This window comes from Mercurialis annua, linkage group LG4, assembly GCF_937616625.2.
Source record: "Mercurialis annua linkage group LG4, ddMerAnnu1.2, whole genome shotgun sequence".
NCBI classification, from domain to species: Eukaryota; Viridiplantae; Streptophyta; class Magnoliopsida; order Malpighiales; family Euphorbiaceae; genus Mercurialis; species Mercurialis annua.
Window position 1 is genome coordinate 9950229 of NC_065573.1, and position 19483 is coordinate 9969711.

The window sequence follows — 19483 nt, forward strand, 5'->3', positions numbered from 1 at the left end:
TACTAATCTAACGTCACTTTTCACGCACACCTTGCGTAATATAACCTAACCATACTTAGGTAATCGGAACGACGCATTAAAGAGCCATGAGACACGACATACTAATCTAGCGTCACTTTTCACGCACACCTTGCGTAATATAACCTAACTATGCTTAGGTAATTGGAACGACGCGTTAAATAGACATGAGATGCGACATACTAATCTATTGTCATTTTTTACGCACACGTTGCGTAATATAACCTAACCATGCTTAGGTAATCGGAACGACGCGTTAGAGAGACTTGTAACGCGACATACTAATCTAGGGTCACTTTTAATGCATACTTTGCGAAAAATAACCTAACCATGCTTAGATAATCATAACAACGCGATAATGAGAATTGAGACGCAACGTACTAATCTAGCGTCACTTTTCACGCACACTTTTCATAATATAACCTAACCATGTTCAGGTAATCGGAACGACGAGTTAAATAGACTTGAGATGCGACCTACTAATCTATTGTCACTTTTCACGCACAATTTACGTAATATAACCTAACCATTCTTAGGTAATCGGAACGACGCGTTAAAAAGACTTGAGACGGGACATACTAATCTATTGTTACCTTTCACGCGTCGTTCCGATGGTTTGGTTATTTTACGCAAAGTGTGCGTGAAAAGTGACCCTAGATTAGTATGTCGCGTCTCAAGTCTCTTTAACGCGTCGTTTCGATTACGTAAGCATGGTTAGGTTATATTATGCAATGTGTGCGTGAAAACTGTTGTCAGGTTAGTATGTCGTGTCTCAAGTCTCTTTCACGCGTCGTTCCGATTACCTAAGCATGATTAGGTTATATTACGAAAAATGTGTTTGAAAAGTGATGTTAGATTAGTATGTCGCGTCTCAAGTCTCTTTAAATCGTCGTTCCGATTACGTAAGCATGGTTAAGTTATATTACGCAAAGGGTGCTTGAAAAGTGACACTAGATTAGTGTGTAGCGTCTCAAGTCTCTTTAATTCGTCGTTCTGATTACTTGAGCATGGTTAGGTTATATTACACAAAGTGTGCGTTAATAGTGACGCTAGATTAGTATGTCGCATCTCAAGTCTCTTTAACGCGTCGTTACGATTATCTAAACATGGTTAGATTATTTTACGCATATTGTGCGTGAAACGTGACGCTAGATTAGTATGTCGCATCTCAAGTCCATTTAACGCATCGTTCCGATTACCTAAGCATGGTTAGGTTATATTACGCGAAGTGTGCGTGAAAAGTGACGCTAGATTAGTATGTCGCGTCTCAAGTCTATTTAATGCGTCGTTCCGATTAACTAAGCATGGTTAGGTTAATTGCGAAGAGTGCGTAAAAAGTGTTATGGCGCGTTTCAAGTAGTTTCGATTACCATGCTTATGTCGCGTCACTAGTATCTCTAACGCGTCGTTCTGATTACCTAAGCATGGTTGGTTATATTACGTAAAGTGTGCGTGAAAAGTGACAATAAATTAGTATGTCGCGTCTTATGTCTTTTTAATGCGTCGTTCCGATTACCTAAGCATGGTTAGGTTATTTTACCCAAAGTGCGCATGAAAAGAGGCGCTAGATTAGTATGTCGCGTCTCAAGTCTCTTTAACGCGTGTTTCGATTACTTAAGCATAGTTAGGTTATATTACGCAAAGTGTGCATGAAAAGTGACGCAAGATTAGTATGTCGCGACTCAAGTCTCTTTAACGCGTCATTCTTATTACCTAAGCATGGTTAGGTTATATTTAGCAAAAGTGTGCGTGAAAAGTAGCGTTAGATTAGTATGGCGCGTCCTATGTCTCTTTTATGCGTCGTTCCGATTACCTAAGCATGGTTAGGTTATACTGCGCAAAGTGTGTGTGAAAGGTGACACTAGATAAGTATGTCACGTCGCAAGTCTATTTAACACATCGTTCCGATTATCTAAGCATGGATAGATTATTTTACGCAAAGTATGCGTGAAAAGTGACGCGAGATTTGTATGTCGGGTCTCAATTCTCTTTAACGCGTTGTTCCGAGATTACTTAAGCATGGTAATGTTATATTACGCCAAGTGCGCGTTAAAAGAGTCGTTAGATTAGTATGTCGCGTCACAAGTCTCTTTAACGAGTCGTTACGATTACCTATGCATGGCTAAGTTATATTACGAAAAGTGTGTGTAAAAACTGACGCTAGATTAGTATGGCACGTTTCAAGTCTCTTTAACGCGTCGTTTCGATTACCATGCTTATGTCACGTTATAAGTCTATCTCACTCGTCGTTCTGATTACCAAAGCATGGTTAGGCTATATTACACAAAGTGTGCGTGAAAAGTGACGCTAGAATAGTATGTCGCGTCTCAAGTCTTTGTAATGTGTCGTTCGGATTATCTAAGCATGGTTAGGTTATTTTACGTGAAGTGTGCGTAAAAAGTGACGGTAGATTAATATGTCGTGTCTCAAGTCTCTTTAACGCGTCGTTGTGATTACCTAAGCATGGTTGGGTTATATTATGCAATGTGTGCGTGAAAACTGTTGTTAAGTTAGTATGTCGCATCTCAAGTCTCTTTAATGTGTCGTTCCGATTATCTAAGCATTGTTAGGTTATATTACACAAAATGTGCGTGTAAAGTGACGCTAGATTAGTATGTCGCATCTCAAGTCTCTTTAATGCGTCGTTCCAATTACCTAAGCATGGCTAGGTTATATTACGCAAAGAATGCGTGAATAGTGACGCTAATTAATATGTCGCATCTCAAGTCTCTTTAACGCGTCGTTCCGATTGCTTAAGCATGGTTAGGTTATACTACGCGAATTGTGCGTAAAAAGTGACACTAAATTAGTATGACACGTCTCAAGTCATTTTAACGTGTCGTTCCGATTAGCTAAGCATGGATAGGTTATATTACGCAAAGTGTGCGTAAAAAGTGACGTTAGATTAGTATGGCGCGTTTCAAGACTCTTTAACGCGTCGTTTCGATTACCATGCTCATGTCGTTTAACAAGTGTCTTTATCGCATCGTTTTGATTACCTTAGCATGGTTAGGTTATATTATACAAAGTGTGCGTGAAAAGTGACGCTATATTAGAATGTCGCGCCTCAAGTCTCTTTTACGCAACGTTCCGATTACTTAAGTATGGTTAGGTTATATACGCAAAGAGTGCGTTAATAGTGACGCTTGATTAGTATGTCACGTCACAAGTCTCTCTAACCCGTCGTTCCGATTACCCATGGTTAGGTTATATTAAGCAAAGTGCGCGTGCAAAATGTTGCTAGGTTAGTATGTCACGTCGCAAGTCTCTCTAACGCGTCGTTCCGATTACCTAAGCATGGTTAGGTTATATTACGTAGAGTGTGCGTAAAAAGTGACTCTCGATTAGTATGTCGCGACTCAAGTCTCCTTAACGCGTCGTTCCGGTTACCTAAGCATGGTTAGGTTGTTATACGCAAAGTGTGCTTGAAAAGTGATGCTAAATTAGTATGTCGCGTCATAAGTCCACAAAGTATGCGTAAAAAGTGACGCTAGATTAATATGGCGCGCTTCGATATTTACCATGCTTATGTCGCTTAACAAGTGTCTCTAACGCGTCGTTCTAATTACCTAAGTATGGTTAGGTTATATTATAGAAAGTGTGCGTGAAAAGTGACGCTAGATTTGTATGTTGCGCCTCAAGTATCGTTAATGTGTCGTTCCGATTATCTAAGCATGGATATGTTATATTGCGCCAAGTGCGCGTTAAAACTGTCGCTCGATTAGTATGTCGCGTCTCAAGTCTCTTTAACGCGTTGTTACGATTACCTAAGCATGGTTAGGTTATACTACGCAAAGTATGCGTAAAAAGTGACACTAGATTAGTATGTCGCGTCTTAAGTCTCTTTAACGTGTCGTTACGATTATCTAAGCATGGTTAGGTTATTTTACGCAAAGTGTGCGTGAAAAGTGACGTTTGATTAGTATGTCGTATCTCAAGTCTCTTTAACGCGTCGTTCCGATTACCAAGCGTGGTTAGGTTATATTATGCAATGTGTGCATGAAAACTGTTCTTAGGTTAGTATGTCGCATCTCAAGTCTCTTTAACGCGTCGTTCCGATGACCTAAGCATGGTTAGGTTATATTGTGCAAAATGCACATGAAGAGTGACGCTAGATTAGTATGTCGCATCTCATGTCTCTTTAACGCGTCGTTCCGATTACCCTAAGCATGTCGTTCTGATTGCTTAAGCATGGTTGGGCTACATTATGCAAAGTGTGAATAAAACGTGACGCTGAATTAGTATGACGCGTCTCAAGTCATTTTAACGTGTCTTTCCGATTAACTAAGCATGGTTAAGTTATATTACGCAAAGTGTGCGTAAAAAGTGACACTAGATTAGTATGGCGCGTCTCAAGTCTTGTTAATGCATCGTTTCGATTACCATGCTTATGGCACGTTACAAGTCGTTCCGATTACCAAAGCATGTATATTACGCAAAGTGTGCCTGAAAATTGACAATAAATTAGTATGTCGCGTCTCAAGGCTCCTTAACGCGTCGTTTCCGATTACCAAAGCATGTATATTACGCTAAGTGTGCACGTCTCAAGTCCCTTTAACGCATTGTTTCTATTACCATGCATATGTCACATTACAAGTCTCTATAACACATCGTTCTGATTACCAAAGTATGGTTAGGTTAAATACACAAAGTTTGCGTGAAAAAGAGACAATAGATTAGTATGTCGCGTCGCATGTCTCTTTAACGTGTCGTTCCAATTACCTAAGCATGGTTGGGTTATTTTACGCAAAGTGTGCGTGAAAAGTGACGCTAGATTAGTATGTCGTGTCACAAGTCTCTTTAACGGGTCGTTCCAATTACCTAAGCATGGTTTGGTTATATTACGCGATGTGTTCGTGAAAACTATTGCTAGATTAGTATGTCGCATCTCAAGTCTCCTTAAAGCGTCGTTCTAATTCCCTAATCATGGTTAGGTTATTTTACGCAAAGTGTTCGTGAAAAGTGACCCTAGATTAGTATGTCGCGTCTCAAGTCTCTTTAACGCGTCGTTCCGAATACCTAAGCATGGTTGTTAGGTTATATTCCGCAAAGCGTGCGTCAAAAGTGATGCTAGATTAGTATGGCGTGTTTTAAGTCTATTTAACGCGTCATTTCAATTACCTAAGAATGGTTAGGTTAGTTTACGCAAAGTGTGCGTGAAAAATGACGCTAGATTAGTATGTCGCGTCTCAAGTCTCTTTAACGTGTCATTCCGATTACCTAAGCATGGTTATGTTATATTAGCCAAGTGCGCGCTTATAGTGTCGCTAGATTAGTATATCGCATCACAATTCCCTTTAACGCGTTGTTACAATTACCTAAGCATGGTAAGTTATATTACACAAAGTGTGCGTTAAAAGTGACGCTAGATTAGTATGGCTCGACTCAAGTCTCTTTAACGCATCGTTTCAATTACCTAAGCATGGTTAGGTTAATTTATGTAAAGTGTTCGTGAAAAGTGACGCTAGATTATGTTGCATCTTAAGTCACTTTAACTCGTTGTTCCGATTCCCAAAGCATGGGTAGGTTATTTTACACAAAGTGTGCGTGAAAAGTGACGCTAGATAGTATGTTGCATCTCAAGTCTCTTTAACGCGTCGTTCCCACATGGTTAGGTTATATTACACAAAGAGTGTGTGAATAGTGACTCTAGATTAGTATGACGCGTTTCAAGTCCCTTTAACGCGTCGCTCTGATTACCAAAGCATGGTGTTAGGTTATATATTATGCAAAGTGTGCTCGAAAAGTGACAATAAATTAGTATGTCGTGCCTCAAGTCTCTTTAAGACGTCGTTCCGATTACAGGCATGGATATGTTATATTACGCCAAGTGCGCGTTAAAAGTGTTGCCAGATTAGCATGTCGCGTCACAAGTCTCTTTAGCACATTGTTACGGTTACATAAGCATGGTTAGGTTATATTACGCAAAGTATGTGTAAAAAGTGACGCTAGATTAGTATGTCGCTTCTCAAGTCTCTTTAACGCGTCGTTTCAATGACCATGCTTATGTTACACTACAAGTATATTTAACGTGTCATTTCGATTACCTATGCATAGTTAGGTCATTTTACATAAAGTGTGCGTGAAAAGTGACGCTAGATTAGTATGTCGTGACGCGTCGTTCTGATTATCTAAGCATGGTTAAGTTATATTATGCAATGTGTGCGTGAAAACTGTTGCTAGGTTAGTATGTCGCGTCTCAAGTCTCTTTTACGCGTCGTTCCGATTACCTAAGCATGGTTAGGTTATAGTACGCAAAATGTGCGTGAAAAGTGACGTTAGATTAGTATGTCGTGTCTAAAGTCTCTTTAATACGTCATTCCGATTACCTATGCATGGTTAGGTTATACTACGCAAAGCGTGCGTAAAGAGTGACACTAGATTAGTATGGCGCGTTTCAAGTATCTTTAACGCGTCATTTCGATTACCATGCTTATGTCGCATCATAAGTGTCTCAAACACGTCGTTTCTGATTACCTAAGCAAAGGGTGCGTGATTAGTATGTCGCATCTCAAGTCGCTTTAATGTATTTTTCCGATTATCTAAGCATGATTAGGTTATAATAAACAAAGTCTGGTTGAAAAGTGACGCTAGATTAGTATGTCGCGTCTCAAGTCTCTTTAACGCGTCGTTCCGATTACCTAAGCATGGTTAGGTTATTTTACGCAAAGTGTGCGTGAAAAGTGACGCTAGATTAGTATGTCGTGTCTCAAGTCCCTTTAACGTGTGTTCCGAGTACCTAAGCATTGTTAGGTTATATTACGAAAGTGTGCTTGAAAAGTGACCCTAGTATATCGCGTCTCAAGTATCTTTAACACGTCGTTTTGATTACCAAAGAATGGTTATGTTATATTATGCCAAGTGCGAGTTAAAAGTGTCGCTAGATTAGTATGTCGCATCACTAGTCTCTTTAACGCGTTGTTACGATCACCTAAATATGGTTAAGTTATATTACGCTAAGTGTGCACGTCTCAAATCCCTTTAATGCATTGTTTCGATTACCATGCATATGTCACATTACAAGTCTCTCTAACACATCGTTCCGATTACCAAAGTATGGTTAGGTTAAATACACAAAGTTTGCGTGAAAAAGAGACAATAGATTAGTATGTCGCGTCGCATGTCTCTTTAACGTGTCGTTCCAATTACCTAAGCATGGTTGGGTTATTTTACGCAAAGTGTGCGTGAAAAGTGACGCTAGATTAGTATGTCGTGTCACAAGTCTCTTTAACGGGTCGTTCCAATTACCTAAGCATGGTTTGGTTATATTACGCGATGTGTTCGTGAAAACTATTGCTAGATTAGTATGTCGCATCTCAAGTCTCCTTGAAGCGTCGTTCTAATTACCTAATCATGGTTAGGTTATTTTACGCAAAGTGTTCGTGAAAAATGACCCTAGATTAGTATGTCGCGTCTCAAGTCTCTTTAACGCGTCGTTCCGAATACCTAAGCATGGTTGTTAGGTTATATTCCGCAAAGCGTGCGTCAAAAGTGATGCTAGATTAGTATGGCGTGTTTTAAGTCTATTTAACGCGTCATTTCAATTACCGTCGTTCTCATTACCTAAGCATGGTCAGGTTATATTACGCTAAGTGGGCGTGAAAAGTGACGCTAAATTAGTATGTCGCATCTCAAGTCTCTTTAATGGGTGTTTCGATTACCTAAGCATGGTTAGGTTATATTACGTAAAGTGTGCGTGAAAAGTGACGCTAGATTAGTATGTCGCGTCTCAAGTCTCTTTAACTCGTCGTTCCGATTACCTAAGCATGGTTAGGTTATATTACGCAAAGTCTGCGTAAAAAGTGACGCTAGATTAGTATTGCGCGTCACAAGTCTCTATAACACGTCGTTTCGATTACCATGCTTAGTATGTCACTTAACAAGTGTCTTTAACGTGTCGTTCTGATTACCTAAGTATGGTTAGGTTATATTATGCAAAGTGTCCGTGAAAAGTGACAATAGATTAGTATGTCGCGCTTCAAGTCTCTTTAACACGTCGTTCTGATTACCCAGGAATAGATAGGTTATATTAAGCAAAGTGTGCGAGAAAAGTAAGGCTATTAGTATGTCACATCTCAAGTCTCTTTAACGCGTCGTTCCATTTAGCTAAGCATGGTTAGGTTATATTACGCAAGGTGTGCGTTAAAAGTGACGCTCGATTAGTATGTCGCGTCTCAAGGCTCTTTAATGCGGCGTTCCGATTACCTAAGTATAGTTAGGTCATATTACGCAAAGAGTGTGTGAAAAGTGACATAGGATTAGTATGTAGCGTCTCAAGTCTATTGAACGCGTCGTTCCGATTACCCAAGAATGGTTATTTTATATTACGCAAAGTGTGCGAGAAAAGTTGCGCTAGCTTAGCATGTCGCGTCACAAGTCTCTTTAACTCGTATAAGCATGGTTAGGTTATATTACAAAAAGTGTGCGTGAAAAGTAACAATAGATTAGTATGTCGCGTCACAAGTCTCTCGAACGCGTGGTTCTGATTACCTAAGCATGGTTAAGTTACATTACGCTAAGTGTGCGTGAAAAGTGATGCTAGATTAGTGTGGTGCGTCTCAAGTCTCTTAAACGCGTCGTTTCAATTTCCATGCTTATATCGCATCACAAGTCTCTCTAACGCGTCGTTCCAATTACCTAAGCATGGTTAGGTTATATTACGCAAAGTGTGCATAAAAAGTGACGCTAGATTAGTATGGCACATCTCAAGTCTTTTTAATGCGTCGATTCGATTACCATGCTTATGTCGGGTAACAAGTCTCTCTAACGCGTCGTTTCGATTATCTAAGCATGGTTAGGTTATACTACGCAAAGGGTGTTTGAAAAGTGACGCTAGATAAGTATGTTGTGTCTCAATTCTCTTTAACGCGTTGTTCCGATTACCTAAGCATGGTTAGGTTACATTACACAAAGCGTGCGTGAAAAGTGACGCTAGATTAGTATGTCGCGTTCTCAAGTCTGTTTAACCCGTCGTTCCGATTACCTAAGCATGGTTAGGTTATATTGTCCAAAGTGTTCGTGAAATGTGACGCTAGATAAGTATGTCGCGTTCTCTTTAACCCGTTCCGATTACCTAAGCATGGTTAGGTTATATTACGCAAAATGTGCTGCAAAAGTGACATTAGATTAGAATGTCGCGTCTCAAGTCCCTCTAATGCGTCGTTCCGATTTTATAAGCATGGTTAGGTTATATTACGCAAAGTGTGCGTGAAAAATGACACTATATTAGTATGTGTCGTTCCAATTACCCAAGAATGGTTAGGTTATACTACGCAAAGTTTGCGAGAAAAGTAAGGCTAGATTAGTAGTATGTTGTGTCTCAAGTCTCTTCAACGCGTTGTTTTCATTACCTAAGCATTGTTAGGTTTTATTATGCAAGGTGTGCCTGAAAAGTGACGCTAGATTAGTATGTCGCGTCTCAAGGCTCTCTTATGCGTCTGATTACCTAAGCATGGTTAGGTTATATTATGCAAAGTATAGTTCAAAAGTGACGCTAGATAAGTATGTCGCGTCTCAAGTCTCTTTAACGCGTCGTTTCGATTAACATGCTTATGCCGCGTCACAAGTCTCTCTAACGCGTCGTTCAGATTACCCTGATTAGGTTATATTATGCAAGGTGTGCGTGAAAAGTAACAATAGATTAGTTTGTCGTATCTCAAGTCTCTTTAATGCGTCGTTCCGATTACCTAAGCATGAGTAGGTTATATTACGAAAAGTGTGCGTGAAAAGTTACAATAGATTAGTATGTCGCGTCTCAAGTCTATTTAACGCGTCGTTTCGATAGTTCCGATTACCTAATAATTGTTAGGTTGTATTACGCAAAGTGAGCGTAAAAGTGACACTATGGCGCGTTTCATGTATCTTTAACGCGTCGTTTTGGTTATTGTGCTTATGTCACGTCACAAGTGTCTCAAACGTGTCGTTTTGATTACCTAATCATGGTTAGGTTATGTTACACAAAGTGTGCGTGAAAAGTGACAATAGATTAGTATGTCGCGTGTCAAGTCTCTTTAACGCGTCGTTTCGATTACCTAAGCATGGTTAGGTTATTTTACGCAAAGTGTGCGTGAAAAGTTACGCTAGATTAGTATGTCGCTCCTCAAGTCTCTTTAATGCATATTCCGATTACCTAATAAGCATGGTTAGGTTATATTACGTAAAGTGTGCGTGAAAAGTGACGCTAGATTAGTATGTCGCGTCTCAAGTCTCTTTAACGCGTCGTTCCGATTACCAAAGCTTGGTTATGTTATATTACACCAAGTGCGCGTTAGAAGTGTTGCTAGATTAGTATGTCGCGTCACAAGTCTCTTTAACGCGTTGTTACAATTACCTAAGCATGCTTAAGTTATTACGCAGTGTGCGTAAAAAGTGACGCTAGATTAATGTGGCGCGTCTCAAGTCTTTTTAACTCATCGTTTCGATTCCATGCTTATGTCACGTTACAAGTCTCTCTAACACATCGTTCTGATTTCCAAAGCATGGTTAGGTTATATTACACATAGTGTGCGTGAAAAGTGACAATAGATTAGTATGTCGCGTTGCAAGTCTCTTTAGCATGTCGTTCCGATTACCTAAGCATAGTTATGTAAGTTCTCGTTAAAAGTGTCGCTAAATTAGTATATCGCGTCACAATTCTCATTAACGCGTTGTTACGATTACCTAAGCATGGTTAGGTTATATTACGCAAAGTGTGCGTAAATACACGTTACATTAGTATGGCACGTCTCAAGTCTCTCTAACGCATCATTTCGATTACCATGCTTATGTCACGTTACAAGTCTCTCTAACACGTCGTTCCGATTACCTAAGCATGGTTAGGTTATATTACGCAAAATGTGCGTGAAAAGTGATAATTGATTAATATGTCGTGTCTCGAGTCTCTTTAACGCGTCATTCCGATTACCTAAGCATAGTTAAGTTATTTTACGCAAATTGTGCGTGAAAAGTGACGCTAGATTAGTATGTCGCGTCTCAAGTCTCTTTAACGTGTCGTTAGGATTACCTATGCATGGTTAGGTTATATTACGCAATGTGTGCGTGAAAACTGTCGCTAGGTTAGTATGTCGCGTCTCAAGCCTCTTTAACGCGTCGTTCCGATTACCTAAGCATGGTTAGATTATATTACGCAAAGTGTGCGTAAAAAGTTACAGTAGATTAGTATGTTGTGTCTCAAGTCTCTTTAACGCATCGTTCCAATTAACTAAGCATGGTTGGGTTATATTACGCAAAGAGTGCGTAAAAAGTGACACTAGATTAGTATGGCGCGTTTCAAGTCTCTTTAACGCGTTGATTCGATTTCCATGCATATGTCGTGTCACAAGTGTCTCTAACGCGTCGTTCTGATTACCTATGCATGGTTAGGTTAGATTAACCAAAGTGTGTGTGAAAAGTGACACTAGATTAGTATGTCGCGACTCAAGTCTCTTTAACGCGTCGTTCCGATTACCAAAGCATGGTTAGGTTATATTACGCAAAGTGTGCGTGAAAAGTAACGTTAGATTAGTATGGCGCGTCCTATGTCTCTTTAATGCGTCGTTCCGATTACCTAAGCATGGTTAGGTTATTCTACGCAAAGTGTGCGTGAAAAGTGACACTAGATTAGTATATCACGTCGCAAGTCTATTTAACGCGTCGTTCCGATTACCTAAGCATGGTTAGGTTATTTTACACAAAGTATGCGTGAAAAGTGACGCAAGATTAGTATGTCGTGTCTCAAGTCTCTTTAACGCGTTGTTCCGATTATATAAGCATAGATATGTTATATTACGCTAAGTGCGCGTTAAAAGAGTCGCTAGATTAGTATGTCACGTCACAAGTCTCTTTAACGAGTCGTTATGATTACCTATGCATGGTTAAATAATACTACCAAAAGTGTGCGTAAAAAGTGACGATAGATTAGTATGACGCGTCTCAAGTTATTTTAACGTGTCATTCTGTGTAAAAAGTGACGCTAGATTAGTATGGCGCGTCTCAAGTCTCTTTAACGCATCGTTTCGATTACCATGCTTATGTCACGTTACAAGTCTCTCTATCAAATCGTTCCCACTACCAAAGCATGTTTCGGTTAACGCAAAGTTTGCGTGAAAATTGACAGTAAATTAGTATGTCGCATCTCAAGTCTCTTTAACGCGTCGTTTCGATTACCTAAGTATGGTTAGGTTACTGTACACAAAGTGAGCGTGAAAAGTGTCGCTAGATTAGCATGTCGCGTATCAAGTCTCTTTAACGCGCCATTCCGATTACCTAAGAATGGTAGGTTATCTTAAGCAAAGTCTGCGTGAAAAGTGACGCTAGATTAGTATGTCGCGTCTCTAGTCTCTTTAACGCGTCGTTCTGATTACCTAAGCATGGTTATTTTATATTACGCCAAGTGCGCGTTTAAAGTGTCGCTAGATTAGTATGTCGCATCCAAGTCCCTTTAACGCGTTGTTACAAATACCTAAGCATGGTTAAGTTATATTACGCAAAGTGTGTTTAAAAAGTGACGCTAGATTAGTATGGCGCGCCTCAAGTCTCTTTAACGCATCGTTTCAATTACCTAAGCATGGTTAGGTTATTTTATGCAAAGTGTGCGTGAAAAGTGACGCTAGATTAGTATGTTGCATCTTAAGTCTCTTTCCGCTTCGTTCCGATTACTTAAGCATGGGTAGGTTATTTTACGTAAAGTGTGCGTGAAAAGTGACGCTAGATTAGTATGTTGCGTCTCAAGTCTCTTTAGCACGTCGTACCGATTACCTAAGCATGGCTAGGTTATACTGCGCAAAGAGTGTGTGAATAGTGACTCTAGATTAGTATGTCACGTTTCGAGTCTCTTTAACGCGTCGTTTCGATTACCATACTTTTCTTGCTTAACAAGTGTCTCTGACGCGTCATTCTGATTATCAAAGCATGGTTAGGTTATATTATGCAAAGTGTGCATGAAAAGTGACAATAAATTAGTATGTCCTGCCTCAAGTCTCTTTAACATGTCGTTCTGATTACCCATGGATATGTTATATTACGCCAAGTGCGCGTTAAAAGTGTCGCCAGATTAGTATGTCACGTCACAAGTCTCTTCAACGCGTTGTTACGGTTACATAAGAACGGTTAGGTTATACTACGCAAAGTTTGTGTAAAAAGTGATGCTAGATTAGTATGTCGTGTCTCAAGTCTCTTTAACGTGTCGTTTCGATTACCATGCTTATGTTACATTACAAGTCTCTTTAACGCGTCATTCCGGTTATCTAAGCATGTTTAGATTATAATAAGCAAAGAGGGGTTAAAAAGTGACGCTAGATTAGTATGGCGCGTTTCAAGTCTCTTTAACACGTCGTTTCGATTACCATGCTTACGTCGCGTCACAAGTGTCTCTAACGCGTCGTTCTGATTACCTAAGCATGGTTAATTTATATTACGCAAAGTGTCCGTGAAAAGTTACAATAGATTAGTATGTCACGTCTTAAGTCTCTTTAACTCGTTGTTCTGATTACCTAAGCATGGTTAAGTTATATTACGCAAAGTGTGCGTGAAAAGTGACTCTAGATAAGTATGTCGCGTCTCAAATCTCTTTAACTCGTCGTTCTGATTACCTAAGCATGGTTAAGTTATATTACGCAAAGTGTGCGTGAAAAGTGACGCTCGATTAGTATGTCGCGTCTCAAGTCTCTTTAACGCGTCGTTCTGATTACCTAAGCATAGTTTCGTTTTATTACACCAAGTGCGCGTTAAAAGTGTTGCTAGATTAGTATGTCGCGTCACAAGACCCTTTAACGCGTTGTTACGATTACCTAAGCATGGTTAGGTTATATTACGCAAAGTATGCGTAAAAAGTGACGCTCTAGATTAGTATGGCGCGTCTCAAGTATCTTTAGCGCGTTGTTTCGATTATCATGCTTATGCACGTCACAAGTCTCTCTAACACGTCGTTCTGATTATCAAAGCATGGTTAGGTTATATTACACAAAGTGTGCATGAAAATTGATAATAGATTAGTATGTCACGTCTCGAGTCTTGTTAACGAGTCATTTCGATTACATATGCATGGTTAGGTCATTTTACGTGCGTGAAAAGTGATGCTAGATTAGTATGTCGCGTCTCAAGTCTCCTTAACACGTCGTTCCGATTACCTAAGCATGGTTAAGTTATATTACGCAATGTGTGCGTGGAAACTGTTGCTAGGTTAGTATGTCGCGTCTCAAGTCTCTTTTACGCGTCGTTCCGATTACCTAAGCATGGTTAAGTTATATTACGCAAAATGTGCGTGAAAAGTGACGCTAGATTAGTATGTCGTATCTCAAGTCTCTTTAATGCGTCGTTCCGATTACCGAAACTTGGTTAGGTTATTCTATGCAAAGCGTGCGTAAAGAGTGACGCTAGATTAGTATGGCGCGTTTCAAAAATCTTTAACACGTCATTTCGATTACCATGCTCATGTCGCGTCACAAGTGTCTCAAACGCGTCGTTCTAATTACCAAAGAAAAGTGTGCGTGAAAAGTGACAATATATTAGTATGTCGCATCTCAAGTCGCTTTAAAGTGTCGTTCTGATGACCTAAGCTTGGTTAGGTTATTCTACGCAAAGTGTGCGTGAAAAGTGACGCTAGATTGGTATGTCGCTTCTCAAGTCCCTTTAACGTGTGTTCCGATTACCTAAGCATTGTTAGGTTATATTACGCAAAGTGTGCGTGAAAAGTGACCCTAGATTAGTATATCGCGTCTCAAGTATCTTTAACACGTCGTTTTGATTACCAAAGCATGGTTATGTTATATTAAGCCAAGTGCAAGTTAAAAGTATCGCTAGATTAGTATGTCGCATCACTAGTCTTTTTAACGCATTGTTATGTTACCTAAATATGGTTAAGTTATATTACGCAAAGTGTGCGTAAAAAGTGTCGTTAGATTAGTATGGCACGTATCAAATCTCTTTAACGCATTGTTTCGATTACCATGCATATGTCACATTATAAGTCTCTTTAACACATCGTTCCAATTACGATAGCATGGTTAGGTTAAATACACAAATTGTGCGTGAAAAGCGACAATTGATTAGTATGTCGCGTCACATGTCTCTTTAACCCGTCGTTCCAATTACCTAAGCATGGTTGGGTTATTTTACGCAAAGTGTGCGTGAAAAGTGATGCTAGATTAGTATGTCGTGTCACAAGTCTCTTTAACGCGTTGTTCCAATTACCCAAGCATGGTTTAGTTATATTATGCGATATGTGCGTGAAAACTGTTGCTAGGTTACGTTCTAATTACCTAATAATCATGGTTAGGTTATTTTACGCGAAGTGTGCGTGAAAACTGACGCTAGATTAGTATGTCGCGTCTCAAGTCTCTTTAACGCGTCGTTTCGAATAACTAAGCATGGTTAGGTTATATTCCGCAAAGCGTGCGTCAAAAGTGATGCTAGATTAGTATGGCGCGTTTTATGTCTCTTTAACGCATCATTTCAATTACCATCGTTCTGATTACCTAAGCATGGTTAGGTTATATTACGCAAAGTGTGCGTGAGAAGTGACGCTAGATTAGTATGTCGCATCTCAAGTCTCTTTAATGTGTGTTTGGATTACCTAAGCATGGTTAGGTTATATTACGTAAAATGTGCGTGAAAAGTGACGCTAGATTAGTATGCCACCTCCTAAGTCTCTTTCACGCGTCGTTCCGATTACCTAAGCATGGTTAGGTTATATTACGCAAAGTCTGCGTAAAAAGTGACGCTAGATTACTATAGCGCGTCTCAAGTCTCTATAACGCGTCGTTTCGATTACCATGCTTAAGTTGCTTAACAAGTGTCTTTAACGCGTCGTTCTGATTACCTAAGTATGGTTAGGTTATATTATGCAAAGTGTGTGTGAAAAGTGACAATAGATTAGTATGTCGCGCCTCAAGGCTCTTTAACGCGTCGTTCCGATTACCTAAGCATGGATATGTTATATTACACCAAGTGCGCGTTAAAAGTGTCGCTAGATTAGTATGTTGCGTCACAAGTCTTTATAACGCGCTGTTACGATTACTTAGACATGGTTAGGTTATATTACGCACAATATGTGTAAAGAGGGACGGTAGATTAGTATGTCGCATCTCAAGTCTCTTTAAGGCATCATTTCGATTACCATGCTTATGTTATGTTACAAATCTCTCTAACACGTCGTACCGATTACCTAAGCATGGTTTGGTTATATTACGCAAAGTGTGTGTGAAAAGTGACAATAGATGAGTATGTCGCGTCTCAAGTGTCTTTAACGCGTCATTACGATTATGTAAGCATGGTTAGGTTATTTTGGGCAAATTGTGCGTGAAAAGTGACGCTAGATTAGTATGTCGCATCTCAAGTCTCTTTAACGTGTCGTTCCGATTACCTAAGCATATTTAGGTTATATTACGCAATGTGTGCGTGAAAACTGTCGCTAGGTTAGTATGTCGTATCTCAAGTCTATTTAACGCGTCGTTCCTATTACCTAAGCATGGTTAGGTTATTTTACGCAAAGTGTGCGTGAAAAGTGATGCTAGATTAGTATGTCGCCTCTCAAGTCTCTTTAGCGCGTCGTTCCGATTACCTAAGCATGGTTAGGTTATATTACGCAAAGTGTGCTTAAAAGGTGAGGCTAGTTTAGTATGGCGTGTTTCAAGTCTCTTTAACATGTCATTTCGATTACCATGCTTATGTCGCGTCATAAGTGTCTCTAACGCGTCGTTCTGATTACCTATGCATGGTTAGGTCATATTACGCAAAGTGTGGTCGATAAATGATAATAGACTAGTATGTCGTGTCTTAAGTCTCTTTAACGCGTCGTTCCGATTACCTAAGCATGGTTAGGTTATTTTACGCGAAGTGTGCGTGAAAAGTGACGCTAGATTAGTATGTTGCGTCATAAGTCTCTTTAACGCGTCGTTCCTATTACTTAAGCATGGTTAGGTTATGTTACGCAACGTGCGCGTGAAAACTGTTGCTAGTTTAGTATGTCGTGTCTCCAGTCTCTTTAATGCGTCGTTTTGATTACCTCATGGTTAGGTTATATTACGCAAAATGTGCGTTAAAAGTGTCGCCAGATTAGTATGTCGCGTCACAAGTCTTTGTAACGTTTGTAAACATTTGGATTAAATCGCCAAAAAGGTGAAATATTTGGTTTTGTTTTGTAACGTTTGTAAACGGTTGGCTAAAACTGCTATAAAGGTGAAACGTTTGGATTTGTTTCGTAACGTTTGTAAACAACAAAAAAAGAAATTGTACAGTACGAAATTAAATAAAAAAAGACTGAACTCATAAAAAAAAAAAAGATAGACCGATCGTTCGAGTCGTTCCAATTCATTTAAGCCAGTATAGATATCAAAAAAAGACGGGAGCGCCGTCTTCGCAAACATGAATAGATTAGGAGAGATGGAGCTTGTACAGTACTACCAGTACCAGAAATGCATCTCCTTCGTCCGCGCGCGATAGCTCTACCTGGCGTGCCGTGCCGTCTTGTATGCAAGCGAAGCGCTATTGGAGGCAATAGAATAAATAGCTCACTGAGCGATGATTGATGTAGCCCCCCACCTCTGAAAGCTGAAGGAAGGCAGTGCCCTCGATTGTTTTATTCTAGAGAGAAGAAAAGAATTATGGCGCCCCAGAACCGTGACATCCAGCAGCAGCATCCCCTTGCGTGCGAGAGACTTCTAGAAAAAAATTCTAAGTCATCACCGGAAAGAGAGGGATTCGAACCCTCGGTACGAATAACTCGTACAACGGATTAGCAATCCGACGCTTTAGTCCACTCAGCCATCTCTCCCGATTGAAAAAGGATACTTACTATGTTACATACAAGTAACGCTTAAAAAATAAAAAAAGCCTTTATTCTTTATTCTTTCTTTATTTTATTACTTTACTTTCAATTTTCAGAATTCTTTCAGAATTCCTTTTTATAGTTCGTTTTTTTTTATATGGTTTTATACGGAGCTATAAAATTTAATACACCCGATATTTAATATCTCCTATTAATTATTCTATTAATATTCATTATTCTAATTATTATATTTATTATATTGTATTAATTTAATTAATAATTTTAATTAATAATTCATTATATAATTAGTAATTTTTTAATTAATTTTTTAAAACAGAATAAAATATTTATATAAAAATAAAATATATATATATATAATAAAATATAATAAATAAATATATAAAAGAAAATAATATATAAAAAATTATAAAAAATTTCAATAAATAATATAAGAAAAATATAAGAAATGTAAGAAAATATTCGTATATATTTAGTATATAATTTAATGGAAAATACAACTCTAAAATAAATATAGAAAACTTTCATCCGTAAGCTAGATTAGTATGTCCAGTCTTAAATCTCTTTAACGCGTCGTTCTGATTACCTAAGCATGGTTAGGTTCTATTACGCAAAAAGTGTGCATAAAAAGTGACGCTAGATTAGTATGTTCTGTCTCAAGTCTCTTTAACGCGTCGTTTCGCTTACCATACTTATCTAGCGTCACAAGTCTCTTTAACGCGTCGTTCCGATTACCTAAGCATGGTTAGGTTATATTAAGTAAAGCGTGCGTGAAAAGTGACGTTAGATTAGTACGTCGCGTCTCAAGTCTCTCTAATACGTCGTTCCGATTTCCTAAGCATTGTTAGGTTATATTACGCAAAGTGTGCGTGAAAAGTGACACTAGATTAGTATGTCTCGTCTCAAGTCTCCATACGCGTCGTTTTGATTTCCTAAGCATGGTTATGTCACATTTCGCAAAGTGTGCGTAAAAAGTGACGCTATATTAATATTGCGCGTCTCAAGTCTCTTTCGATTATAATGCTTATGTCGCGTCACAAGTCTCTCTAACACGTCATTCTGATTACCTAAGCATGGTTAGGTTATATGAGGCAAAGTATGCGTGAAAAATGACAATAGATTAGTATGTCGCGTCTTAAGTCTATTTAATACGTTGTTTCAATTAATTAAGCATGGTTAGGTTATATTACGCACAGTGTACGTGAAAAATGACAATGGATTAGTATGTCGTGTCTTCAGTCTATCTAACTTGTCATTCTGATTACCTAAGCATTGTGAAAAGCGACGCTAGATTAGTATGTCGCGTCTCAATTCTCTTTATCGCGTTGTTCCGATTACCTAAGCATGGTTAGGTTATACTCCCTCCGTCCCGTAAAGATAGAAAAAGTAGCTACTTTTTTTGTCCCACAAAGATAGAAAAAGTAGTGTTAGTTAACTATAAAATTATTAAAATACCCTTATATCAACATTAATTGAATTAAAGTTTCAATGTATGGTTTTTATGCATCTAAAATTCTATTGGCTAATATTTATATAGTGGCTTTGGGTTGTGTGAATCACTAATTTATTATGATTTACTTCAAGAAATTAAAAGGACAATTTAGGAAAATTATCACAAATTACCTATAATTAACTACTTTCTTAATTCTTGTGAAATAACTACTTTTTCTATCTTTACGGGGCGGAGGGAGTATTACACAAAGC

At 38.8% G+C, this 19483-nt stretch overlaps 1 non-coding gene across 1 annotated transcript; it reads right to left on the minus strand.

The window, feature by feature from the left end:
• Positions 1-17679: 17679 nt before the first annotated feature.
• On the minus strand, positions 17680-17767 carry TRNAS-GCU (transfer RNA serine (anticodon GCU)). The gene has a single exon. It is a non-coding gene; the product is annotated as a tRNA-Ser (tRNA).
• Between the last annotated feature and the right edge of the window lie 1716 nt (positions 17768-19483).